This window comes from Mus musculus, chromosome 3, assembly GCF_000001635.26.
Source record: "Mus musculus strain C57BL/6J chromosome 3, GRCm38.p6 C57BL/6J".
Classification (NCBI taxonomy): domain Eukaryota; kingdom Metazoa; phylum Chordata; class Mammalia; order Rodentia; family Muridae; genus Mus; species Mus musculus.
Genome location: NC_000069.6, coordinates 16,862,262 through 16,876,003, shown reverse-complemented (window position 1 = coordinate 16,876,003; position 13,742 = coordinate 16,862,262). Strand labels below are relative to the sequence as shown.

The window sequence follows — 13,742 nt, the reverse complement described above, 5'->3', positions numbered from 1 at the left end:
ACATAACCCTCCTTTGTAAACAAACAAACAAACAAAAAACCGTGTTCATCTCTCAGAATGTGTTTCCTCTGGTCCTGCCTTGCCAGTGTCCATGTTTCTGCTTCTCCCTTTATTTTATAAAACCTCATGCTAATTAACTTCAGCAAAAGCTTCTAATTTTCATTTACTGTCACTCAAGTCTTTATTTGGCTCATATTCTTGATTAGTTTGGCCATTCTGTTGGTGCATTGAACTTCATGTTAGTCAAACTGAGGTCACTCTCAATTGCTGGTCTCTCTAGCTCAGTATATACACATCTGACAAATGTATGAAAATGTGAACCTTAGCGTTGAATCTCATCATCTTTCACACTAGGTCTTTCCAGTGGACCTCTGGGTCTAGTTGTCTACTAATTCACATATCTTACTTTGCATCTTGGCTAGTTGGCACTTTGTTCTCTTCTTTCAAGACTATTTTAACAAGAGTCCTTGACCTTCAAGTTGGCCTTCAGGATCGAACTCTCCACCCTGCAGCTGACCTTCCTGTCTACACAACAAACTTGTTTACTTGCCTCCATCTTTGGGACTTTATTTCTTCTGCCAGCTTCATGTTGTGTTATCTTTCTAATTCTCAGTGCCATGCATTTCCCCTTCACTTCTGTTGAATAATTTCAGTGCAGGAACATGCACTATATCTGAGGCCAATTTATAACCAATCAAAGGGAAGTTCCTGTTCGACCCTTGCCTTCAGTTCTGAGTTCCATGCTGCAGTTAACGCCTGAGCTCCCCATGGTTCGACAGGCAGAAGGAAAACCCACTGAATAACAAAATGGGATTTGGGTAAGCCTGTAAAGGAAAACACTGGCATGTCATTTCCTGTTTTATCAAAAAGACTATATTTCTGAGAGAATTTTAATACTGAAAATATTTTAACATTGAAAATAGTCCTTTTTATAATAGACAATGTTCTTGGCTAATATTAATTCAGGTAGAGTTATTTAAGGAGCAGTACATTATATACAAGCCATTAACTTGAGCTTTAAAAGGATTTTTTCATGTCCCAGAATTATCAAAAAGGTACCAGTTTCTATCAACATTCATTTTCCAAAAACCAGAACAAAGTTTGTTTTCAGAGCAATTCTTTTTACATGTGTGGCACTCTTTTTTTTTTTTTTTTTAAGATTTATTTACTATTATATGTAAGTACACTGTAGCTGTCTTCAGATGCACCAGAAGAGGGCGTCAGATCTCATTACAGATGGTTGTGAGCCACCATGTGGTTGCTGGGATTTGAACTCAGGACCTTCGGAAAAGCAGTCGGTGCTCTTAACCACTGAGCCATCTCTCCAGCCCGATGTGTGGCACTCTTAAAGAAATAGTGTCTATAGTATATGATCTATTTGCACCACTAAGTTTTGTGTTTTCTTAATGAGTTTGGGGTACGTAAGCATCACGGCCACAAAACACATGGGTTCAAGAGTGTGATTCATACATCCCTTTTTCCATAAAAGCTGCAGTGAGCATGGGGAAACTTAAAGCCCCCACAATTATCTTGTATTTTATACAGAGATAAACTAAGAACCATGTGTAGTCAACTTCATATTTGCCTCAGTGTTCGCCTAGAGTGTTAGAAGAAACGAGGGAGGATGTTTTCGTATCTTGCTATGCTATCAGAGCTTCTCTTGTAACTCTTTTAGCTTTAAGACTTGGCAGCTCAGTAGTACATGACTTGTTTCAGGGTAGAAGAGACAGGGAAGGGAAGCATTCCCCTGTACCTCAGTGCTAAACACAGGAAGCACTGCTGAGGAAATTTCCTCAGTGGCTCTTTACAGTATAGGATGACATGCTGAGCAGGAACTCCCAGGGACATTTTCTTTCTTTCTTTTTTTTTTAATATTATTTTTTATTAGGTATTTTCTTCATTTACATTTCCAATGCTATCCCAAAAGTCCCCCATATCCCCTCCCCCCACTCCCCTACCCACCCACTCGCACTTCTTGGCCCTGGCATTCCCCTGTATTTAGGCATATAAGGTCTGCACGACCAATGGGCCTCTCTTTCCAATGATGGCCAACTAGGCCATCTTCTGCTACATATACAGCTAGAGACACGAGCTCTGGGGTACTGGTTAGTTCATAGTGTTGTTCCACCTATAGGGTTGAAGACCCCTTTAGTTCCTTGGGTACTTTCTCTAGCTCCTCCGTTGGGGGCCCTGTAATCCATCCAATAGCTGAATGTGAGGATCCATTTCTGTGTTTGCTAGGCCCCGGCATAGCCTCACAAGATTTTCTGATTCATAGAAACACTCACTCTGTTCTTGTTAGGAGAGGAAATTTGGACCAAGAAGAAATTGACAAGCTATATTTCTAAAACATCTCTGCCTTTCTGTTAGTGTCCTGGTTATAGTAAACACTACAATTGCACTGATTAAAGACAATGAGCATGAAGGAGACAATATCTCTCCCAGGCTGTATTCAGAAAGACGCATTTGTGAAGCTGCCTCAAAGATTTCACAGTGATTAATTAAGCCTGTTAAGCATCTATGCTACTGATCTATTTCTTCTACCGTGATCCTTCTGACTAGAAAGATAATTTTTACTAAATCCTCTTAATAAAAGCAACAGTCTCCAGGTAGGACCTGCATTATACTTTCCTGCAATAATCCTACATTTGAAATGGCGATTGTGTTTGTTTAGACACCTTCCTGGTGAAAGGGCAGTAACAAACTTGACGGCAAGCAGATTTGGATGGAGGGTGCAGTGGAGGACCATTTATCAAAGTCTTCACAAGAAACATGCTTGTGAGAATTGCTTTTTGCCAAACCTAAAATCACATGCCTTCTCTCTCTCTCTCTCTCTCTCTCTCTCTCTCTCTCTCTCTCTCTCTTTCTGCAGCATGAAGAAGTAGGTGTGTTTATTTGTTTTCAACCCACACCCCAGAAGTTTTGTGTCCCTTCATGGGTGATTTGGCTTTTTTTTTTTTTTTTTTTTTTTTGTCTTTGTCTTTGAATCCAATCACCCGCCATAGAAAGAGCCAGAGAGCCCTCTGGACTCTTGTGGTGATATATGAGAAAGCAGTGTGGCATCAGCTGGGAAAACAGCAGCTTGTGCTGGAATAATCAGAAGTGACCACATCTAATAATAGTCTATGTGACAGTGAAGAGGAGACAGCAGGAAGCAGGTGGACTTTATGACAGGGGATCAATACTCCCATATAGGGGATAAATAGATTCCAAATGGAAAATAAACTGGAGAATAGAAACAGAAAGACAAGAGAAGGTGAGGAAGACAGCCAAACATGCAGGAACCATTGTGACAAGAGGAATGTAGGAGTGTGAGCAGGACTCACAGCTGACTGTGAATGAAAACTGTGGGGGTAGGAAGGAAAAGGCCATGCATGTGAATTGGTTCCCACCACATAGAAGGGAGCAAGTCAGGCACATCCAGAAGCTTGCGCTCCCCAGAATAGCCAGGACCTTCTGCACTGTAATCTAACAGAATAGCCAGGACCTTCTGCACTGTGATCTAACAGAATAGCCAGGACCTTCTGCACTGTGATCTAACATGCTTGCAGGGAAAAAACAAAAAAAACCAAAAAAACCTGTAACTTACAAGAAGTGTTGACACCTCAAAAATTTGATTTTGTTCAGTGAGGCTTAATTTTTAGTAGGAAAACAAGGACAATCCATAATTCATTTCTTTTGAAAATAGATTTCAGTGCAAAGGGATATGAATAGAGGTAAACCTAATTTCCATCATCGAGTTCAAGGCAAATGCTGCTTTGATGCCACTGTGTGCATTTGCTATGCTTTCTTACTCCTGTGGGAGATTATGTATATTAAAAATTCCCTTCCTCTTTCTCATTATTTTTATTACATATTTTAAACATGCATATATACACACACACACACACACACACACACACACACACACACAGAGAGAGAGAGAGAGAGAGAGAGAGAGAGAGAGAGAGAGATTTAGCTGGCACACGCATAACAGCCACCTTCAATATGAGAAATTTCTGAAGGAAATCAATGTGAAACACAAATAAAACTAAATATGCTGTAAATGTTAATAAAAATCTCATTACACTAAAAGAAACAAGCATTGGAATTTCATGACTATCTCTTCTTGTCATGGACTGCGTGAATCCGTGCTTTCAGGATATCACACAATTCTTTAGTCAGCCCAATGAAATGCTGCAAGTCTCATTGAGACTGTGGACTATTTCATTATGTTCAGTTTGATTGTAATTTCATTATGTTATGTTGTATATGTGGAACTGACAATGGATTCAGTTTGTTTACTGAGGAAGGGTGGAACATTGCATTTCCCAGTGGCTGGATAGCAAAGAGAGAAGAGCTTTCTTCCCACCACTGAAACCTAAGTTGGAATTGGAAGGCAAAGAAAGGCTGTAATCTTCCGAAAGAAGCATCTTAGGAAACCTCTAGCTATTCCTGCAATGCAGCAGATGTGTTTGCTACTACCAAGCTCAAACTCAGGCTGAAAAATGCTGACATGAGAGCTTGGACTCTGCAATAAACCAAAGTAGTATTTACAACAAGCTGTTTGGGTGCATCAGATGTCCTCCTTGGAGTGCCCTTCAATGCATTTCTGCATCCCTGAACCTCAAAATTGCTCAAGATGCCTATAGTCTTTGCACCTTCCTGCTTTCTTTGACTGGATTGTGATGCGCACTGCGTGGGTAGTTGTGAGTGTCTCTCACAGTCAGCATGCTGCTGGGTACACAGGTTACAGTTACTGGCTAGGTGAATAACAGCTAGTTGTAATGTAGTGATGATGATTATCAAATGAAGGAACCACCTTCTAACTTTATGAGAAGTATCCATGCTTTTAAAAGCCAAATCTCTCACTGAACATGACAAGTGGCCTTGAATCTCTAAAACCAGACAGAAGATTGCAGAAAAAGAAAAGCCAAGGAGGCCCACATTCCCAGATACAGAACCCTCCCTAACAAACACTTGAAGCCATCATCCTGTGTTTCTTGACAGAGATCTTCAGGTTATCTGCTACCAGATTGTAGACTTTTGTTTCCTGATGAGAATTTTGTTTCTAAGCATTCATTTCAGACTTTATCTGACACTTTGCAATCCATCAATCAGAAAGCAAACATGACACTATCCTGAAGCCATCACCCAAGTGTCTTCTTGGTCTTGCTATTATAATTTTTGGGAAGAAAAAATAAGTATAGATAATATCTGGATTATTAATACCACCCCCATCTCCAGACACATGTATAATACAGTGTTAACCTCTTTATCCATTGATACAAGAGGTCCAGGGAGGCTGTGACTCGTTCTGATGGCTTTTCTTACTTTCTCAGTAGCCAGGACTCAACAAAAACATAGTAGGTTTTATTTGTGGCTGTGCCTCCTTCAAGTGCACTGTAGCCTGCATATCTACTACATTCCCAAAAGCTTGCTCATAGCAGGTGACTTGCCCTTTGAAGATCCTAAGCTACTTTATGCAGCAGAGACAGCTCTTCATGCAGCCTATCACTTGGATAGGCCTTGTAAAAAGGCTATAGTAAGTCTAACTAGAATTTACTGGTACCATGAGGGTTACTTCATCCTACAACAGAATACACCATATGTTCTTCGATAAGCACAAGTAACTGAAGCCTCTAAGTTTATTTGTTAGTTGAAAGATAGTCAAAATGAGTTGTTAAACACTTTTGATTCCATATCAGATTCAAGGCTCTTTTTATATGCCCTTTGCATAATTAGTATATATATATGAAAGTAGGTGAATATATAGTCACTTACTTTCCTATAAAATACTCTTCTAACTCAACTGTCAGAGGCAGTCAAAAATAACTAATATCAAGATGCCTTCCATTATTAAACACTACATCTTGCTTTCAGCACATTTAAATACATCTTTTAATCTGGGACAGGTAGACAATGGTGCTTACTCTCCTCGCATAAAAAGATACCAATATGTATCTTTTTATCTATACTTGCACACATGCATACATTCAAATATATTTCAACTTTCTGACAATTTCTGCTACCCATTATACTGTAAATAAAAGTGACAACAAAATTCTTCATAATTTAACACTGAGTTATATGGTTTATTTGTAAAAGGAATCAGAGTTTCTTTCACTGAAATTCCAGCCTATATTTGATCATACTAAATAGGCTTTTGGTGACCTAGATACCAAAATCTTAATTCTCCAAGTTCAATCTCAAAGCAACCTGTGAAGACCTCTGTTGAGACTATTTAAAAGTGTCAAATGTGATTACTAAGGATATTTTCAGATGTTTTGTTTTCTTCTGAGGTTTACAGTTCAAAAAAAATAGAGATTTTCTGTAATGTTTAATATTTTTATTATTTCTTGAAGTTATAATTACATTTCTCATTTTCCCTTTCTTCCCTACAGTCCTCTCCATGCACCCTCTTACTTTCTGGTGAACATTCACTTGGCCCAAGAAGGAAGGGTCTCTATAGTGACAGCAGAGTGTTTTTATTGTTCACTGGCACCAACCTTCTGCTGCCTCATGTAACTCACCCAGTCTCATTCCGGAAACACCAGTTTCATTCCCTAAAACCATATAAGTTTCCTAAAGAGAAGTCCTTGGAAATCTACATTAGGAATGTACAGAAAACACCAAAAGACTTACTGAGAACAAAGGGCTGGGAATGAAAGCAACAGGTAGCATTACATAACAAGCCTTCCAGAACACACGCTTGTGGCATGGAAGCAATGGATGAACTTAGCTGCAGTAAGAATTGTTTTTCCTTCTCATCATTTTAAATGAACCTCTTGAGGGCCTATCTATGCTTTTAGATGCTGCCTTCTTCATATTTGGTACTAATGGTAATATGAAGAGAATGTTTCAATTAACCATTAAAGGCTATTAATTGAACTTATAGAAGTTAATGGTAAGTTTACAGACTATTTCACAAAACACACCTGGGCTAATTTCTTTTTTGTTAATGCTTGATCACCTGATCTTTGGTGATGACTGGCCCCTACCTACCACTTCATAGAGCAACCTCAAGTATAAAAGGAGCAGGTGGGGAAGTGTAAAGTTCACCTAATGGTCCTTTCTCTCCCTTATATATCCCATGTTCTCTGTCTCCATTCAGAGACAAAGGAAACCACTGCTTTCCTTGGAAGAAATGGTTTGCTCCCATTGGATCAGAAAGCACTGTTGGCTTTAGACTTGTCTTTGGTTATCTAGAAATGTATCCCAATAAATAAATTACAAAAATTCATTTATTTTACTGATACTAAGTATTGATCTTAAATTCTTTCAGGGTTAAATCTGCATTCTTAGAAGGCATGGAACAGTCTTGAAACTTCTTAGAATCTAGAGTATTTTGATATGAAATCTTATCAAACCAGGTATCTGTCTTGCTGCAAAAAAGAGAGAGCAGTAAACTTCCTAAGAGGGGGAAGTTTAAAAGGTTGTTACATCTTAAAGATCTTTCCAGGTTTGCTTAATCGCTCATTGCTCTGATATCTTCAACTCACATCTTCCTCTTCTAACATTTCTTTCTCTGAGTTGATTTTTATATGCAATTTAAGTTATGTAATATAAACTATTTCATAACTATTATGTGTTTATATTTTCAAAATGGAGTAAGGATGCAATGAAAGTGAGGAGGAAGAAGAGAGAGAGACAGACAGAGAGAGAAAGGGACAGATAGAACGTGAGAGCTGTATATCTGTAGAGTAGGTGAGATGATAATAAAGGTGCAGAGACTCAGAGCAGATTCATTTTCAGATCTTTGTTTGTGTGTGTGCGCACACACACTCACACTCTGATTACTTACTCATCAGAACATTCCAGAGTAATTTTCATCTTTCTGTGAATAGTTTGAGGGTTTCTATAAATTTTCAATGATCTTCATTTTATTCATGTTAGGCTTTCAGGAATCTTCCCTAGGGAGAGATGGTTCTGACAGATGCTTTGCCTTCTCTGAATAAACATTTCCAAACCATTACATGTATTTTTAACATCCTTTTTCATCTTTCTATAAAACGTGGTCTGCAGCAAAGACCACTAACATTAAATCAGAGAGGGTTGGAATAGATTTTGTGTAACTTCTGTCTGAAAATAGAACAAACCATTTTTCTACATGGAAGTGTTGATGAAGAAACTTGCATGGTAAAGCCGCTTCCCAGAGAAACAAGTTTACCATGTTAATGATACTGAAATCTTTTTGTTTTGCTTGAAAAATCTATGCACATAAAAATTTGCCAATTTCACTCCCTTAGTTCTAGTTCTTGACTAGTCTAGAATTGGTTTGCTCTGTCAAGAATAGAGACAGGATTATTTTCACTTTTATTTATTTTTTTATTGGATATTTTATTTATTTACATTTCAAATGTTATCCCATTTCCTGATTTCCACCCCCATCTCCAGGAACTCCCTATCCCATTCCCCCTCCTCCTATTTCTATGAGGGTGGGCCCCAAGCCACCCACCCATTCCTGCTTCTCCACCCTCGCATTCCCCTACACTGGGACATTAAGTATTCACAGGACCAAGAACCTCTTCTCCCAATGATGCCCAACAAAGTCATCTTCTGCTACATGTATGGCTGGAGCCATAGGTCCCTCCATGTGAACTCTTTGGTTGGTAGTTTCGATCCTGAGAACTCTGGTTGGTTCATATTGTTGTTCTTCCTATGGGCTTGCAAAGCCCTTCAGCTCCTTCAGTCCTTTCTCTAACTCCTCAATTGGGACCCTGTGATCAGTTCAATGGTTGGCTGTGAGCACCTGCCTCTGTATATGTCAGGCTCTGGCAGAGCCTCTCAGGAGACAGCTATATCAGGCTCATGTCAGTATGCACGTCTTGGAACCCACAATAGTGTCTGTGTTTGGCGACAGGTGGGGCAGTCTCTGGATGGCCTTTCCTTCAGTCTCTGCTCCACACTTTGTCTCCATGTTTGTTGCCGTGAGAATTTTGTAACCCCCTTTAAATTCTTCATTACACTAATCACTAAGAGTGTATGGCAGACATGTTTCTGTGGGAGCCTAGATGAGGATAATGGGCCTTCAGCTGTCCCTCCCTGTGCCAGAAGGACCAAAGAAAGATTTGGACATGAAAGCCCATTTGTAAACTTCAAACTGTCCTCCAAATCTTTGTTATTCTTACTATCTAGTGTGTTAGATATATTCCAATGCTCTTGTGGAAAAGAAAATGAGATTCTAAACTTTGAAACAAAGGGGAATTATATCTCTTTAGAGGTCGATTCAAAGATAAGGAAACCAAAGAGGTGTTTACTGCTATTTCTAGATCAGGGACACACTCACTCTTTATCTGTTGTAGTGATAGCAACTGAAACTGTTTTTGTCCTGCGTCACAGTGGGCACAAAGTGTCTGCCTCAGGTTAATGTGCATATCCAATGCTGTAAGAGGTTGGCAGTAGACCTTCTAACCACATGTTAATGGAATGAGCAAGGGATTCCTTTTGAACCAGGCATTGGGTTGAAGCTTGTTTACCAGGGTATTTTTTCCCTACTATTCAGGTTCCAGTGCAGTCTGCCAGGGCATTTTAGCTCTGTGTCTCTTCATCTTCCTTCAGGTTAAACCAGTTTTAAAAAACCTTTCTTTTCTGGGATGACATTACAGAAGTGAGGAAAATACAGAAGTTCCCCATCTATGTACAAATACATTGGTACTTTCTCTATTTTATGTCTGTCCAGTGTTTCTTTGTAATTAAATTCAGTCCATATATTCCAGATTAGGATGCAGGTTAGAAATCTGTTTCATTTAGTCAATTACTGTCATATTTCACTATTTTATGGTTTTGTTATTAGTCACTATTTTATCCAAACCAAACTGTATATAAGTATATATTATTTTATATGTAATATAAGTGTATTTTAATGCATATTTAATAACTATGTAGAACTACTACATTATATATAGCTATTATATTGATACTACTTTCTCTCTAATACCTAGAAGCCATCTCTGGGAAGAGACTTGATTTTTACACCCGAATTTTCACTAGCTTGTACCTTACCCCATCTGTACCATAATGGCTTCAGCATGCTCCCTTTTCAACTGCAATATTTCCCCCATACATGCCAGCAGCCACTTACAATTTTACTATAACTGAGAGTTGTTCTCCTTTATCTACTTATTTATAATAACTTCAGCATGAATGAATGAATTATTTTTAGTAGATAATGGCTACATGTAATTTTTTATGTGTAATTGGTTTTAAGTGTGTCCATGGGCCCTGTGAGCTGCTCTTTTGTTGCTGTCATAAGTATTTAGTTTTTGTGGTTGTTTTTCTTCATCAATTTGTCAAATGCCAATAGATTTCTTACCTTATACATAATTACCTCTTACCTAGAGTGAATTTTTTTCTTTGAAGAGCCCTAATTTCATTTCATAAAAATCAATATAAATGACCAGTATTTGGGTGATAGCATGATTTTATTTTTAATTTGGGGTTACTTCTGGAGTTCTATTGATGTTTTAGGATGTTTTACAGGTGTGAGAAGTATGTCACTCATTCCTACTTCACAGGCCTTAGTAGGACTTTGAAAGAACAATCCAAGGGTGACTGATAGGGAAGCACAGAGGTGAGAAAGGCATCAAAGTTTTTTGAATCCCTGTCCTAAACTTCTGAAGATGTAATTTTCTAATCCTAAACTTCGAAGAAGTGTCACTTAGATGACCTATTTTAAATATATCATGAGGAAATTTCAATATACCCTTTTATTCTGTTTTGTGATATGAGAACCTTTGTTCAGTTGAAACTAACTTTATAGGAATATTTTTGGAAAAAGAAATATACCTTGTTTAAAAATGTTTCAGTATGGCTCCAATAGAAGCCTGCACAAACTCACAACAGACCACAACAATCCACATCCATCCCTCTAAAGCCTTGAGCTAACCTAGTGAGCTCACATTAACTTGAAGCTCCCATGTATTGTCTAGGAATGTTAATTTGGATCTTTTAAAGTATATTTAACTCACTTTTAAGGTAATTTTCTTCTACCCTTCCATCTTTATCCATAATTAAGCATCTCTGTATTATAGCCCTTTGCTTACAAGTTTCACTTTGAAGAACTATTTTCAAGGAATGAATTTTTTCTCCTCCTTTTTATTAACATCACTTAGTCTTTAGCAGTTATTCAACAATGCTTATGTATTAAAATTCCCAGAATACTATTATTTTCTTTGAAAGCTTAATGTAGTTTATAAGTTGCCTTTCTCTAACTTCCATACTCACTTATTGAATTATTTTCAAGAATATATTTATTGAGAGTTTCACATAATCTCTTTTGATCATATTAACTCTCCTCCCCTAACTCTTCCTAGAATCACCTCTCTTTCTTTACCCACTTTGTTTCTTTTTTTAATTATTGGTTTATTAATCTTCTACAACTATCTTACCTAGAGAGTGGTCAACTTCCTGGAGCCTACAATTTTGAGAAACTTTCTGCCTTCCCCAGTAGCTCCACAGGTTGGGGTTGATTGGTGCATCCAGTTCCTATCTCCATACTAAGATTTGCCTGGGTTTGAGTTTGCACAGGGTTTTTGCATATTGTCAAAACTGCTGTAAGTGCATTTGTCCATCTGTCCTGATTTGGTCAAAAGATAGTTTCCCTATAGTAATCCACACCTCTGTCTCTCACACTCTTTCTGCATCCCTTTAAACAATGGCTCTCGATCCTTGCAGGGTGGGATGAGGTTGTGGTATATACCTTCTCTTTAGGCTTGGGAATTCTGTACTTTATTATTTTCTGCATTCTTGTGACTTATAAATTACATTCTTAATCCTCTATAAATAGAAGTTTTTCAGATGAGGGTTGAGAGATGTACAGATTAATGGGAATAATAACAACTCTTTAATTCTATGTCAACTTAAGAGCATAATAGTGGTTGAGTTCTGCAATAAGGCCTCTGCATTATGTACCTAGTCAGTAATAGTGTCAGGTATCTTGTGGAAGAGGATTTGGATTCAATCAGAAAGTGGCTAATTATTCCATGATGCCTTTGGTACTATTGCTCCAGTGAGCATGTCTTGTCTGGTCTTTCACATGTCCACAGCTGGTTATGATTGACGCGTACATTTCTGCTCCAGTCATTTATGTAACACTTTCCAGCATTATGAAAGCTAGCTGCTATGGATGAATTTTCCAGGTCTGTTTGACATGTTCTAGGACTCAAGTATGTGGTGTCATCAGACAGAAATAGCATTTGTCAAGTTCTCTAATCAAGAACAATAGCAATAGACTATAATATTTGGGAGTCTGTGAGAGCTCACTAGCTAACAACTCCACAAGAAAGATCATATTCCTGTCACTGGGGTTTTTGTTAGTTAGCCTCTTGTATCTATTAGGGATATCGGTGCCCTGTTCCATCTTAACCCTCTAACTATTCCTTAATTCCCTACTCCAGCTAAACTTTTTTCTGTTCCATTATTCCCTTATTAAATTATTTTTAAGTTAATGTTAGATTAGAATTATCAAAATTGGCCAGTTTTATCCTTGAAGAACAAATTACCAGTAAACAAATTGCCTACAGCCTATCTAGCTACTTGGAGAAAAGACTTAAGAGTCAGGTATATCCTATATTCTATGTAGCCTGGCATTATGCTAATCCTTTGTGCAAGAATCAACACCTGTTTTTTCTATCTTTCAAGAGTTACAGTTTCATAGAGCCATACAAGATCCTGTCTCTCATGAAGCCCACATTATAGTGGAATAAAAATAATCAAAAGGATGAGAGTGGATAATAAGTGGCAATTTTCAGAAAAGTCATAGGGTACTTCAAGAAGAAAAATAATCTAACCCTATAAACATCTGGGGGGCTGAGAGCCATAGAAGAAGGAAAGAGCAAGAGCTAAGGCCAGGAGGCTGAATGTAACTTGGAGAGATGTACAGGACAGAGGCCAAGTGACGATGAAGCATGAAGCAACCATAGGCATCTTGTGGGATAGTGGACTGTGCCAGGAAACGTAGAAAGATTTTAAGTGGGAACAGAGTCCCTGACACCCAGGTACTGACCTGAGAAGGTAGGTGCCTCTCTGCTCCCTTCCAGATTCCTGGCCTGGAACATGCGCAGCACTTCCCACATGGGAAACATTGCCTGTGGTTACAGAGCCCAGAACAGAGTTCTACACGCTAATGAGGTATCTAGAGTTCCCAAGGTTTAGCCAATAAGCTTACTTTCCTGGACATTCCTTCCTAGAAAAAAAAAAAAAAAAAAAAAAAAAAAAAAAAAAAAAAAGGATGTCTTCTCCATTCTGAGAACATGCTACACCTCCATTTTCCACAATGAACCGGCAATAAACAGTATGAATAAACATGAACCGTCTCTATTGAAGAACCGCCATAAGGAACATGAAGAAAGCCTTCGATTACCAAGCCCCCAACACTGTTTCCAACTCTTTGTGACCCAGCAGCGCCTGGATGTCCAGGAGTTTCAGAGTCCCTGGCCTGGCCTCCTCAAGTTTCATAGATACCACCACCACCACCACCCCCTTCGATCCTGCCATCTCTGTGCAAGTTTTCCAGTGGCAACTGGATGCCTGGGAGCTTGGGAACCCCAGCTTCGGCTTCCCACATCTTAGACCGTGTTTTGCCACCCCCTAAGCAGTATCTTGGCACTTATCTAAAGCCTAGCACCCAATAGCATTGGCACAGGGTAAACGCAGTCAAGCGTGCTCCCTGAGTTTCTCCTCCCCAGGAGTGCTTCCACACTCCAGTGGCTGACCCACAGCCTCTTAAGAAATTCAAATGTTGTAGGAGAGGACATTATTAG

General features: G+C 38.7%; 1 long non-coding RNA gene across 1 annotated transcript in view; it reads right to left on the bottom strand.

The window, feature by feature from the left end:
• The window catches only part of Gm42184, a 40,044-nt gene extending 26,971 nt beyond the window's left edge, over positions 1-13,073 (bottom strand). The window contains exon 1 of the long non-coding RNA XR_880671.2: positions 12,986-13,073. This is a non-coding gene — a long non-coding RNA (predicted gene, 42184). The remainder of the gene's footprint in view (positions 1-12,985) is intronic.
• Between the last annotated feature and the right edge of the window lie 669 nt (positions 13,074-13,742).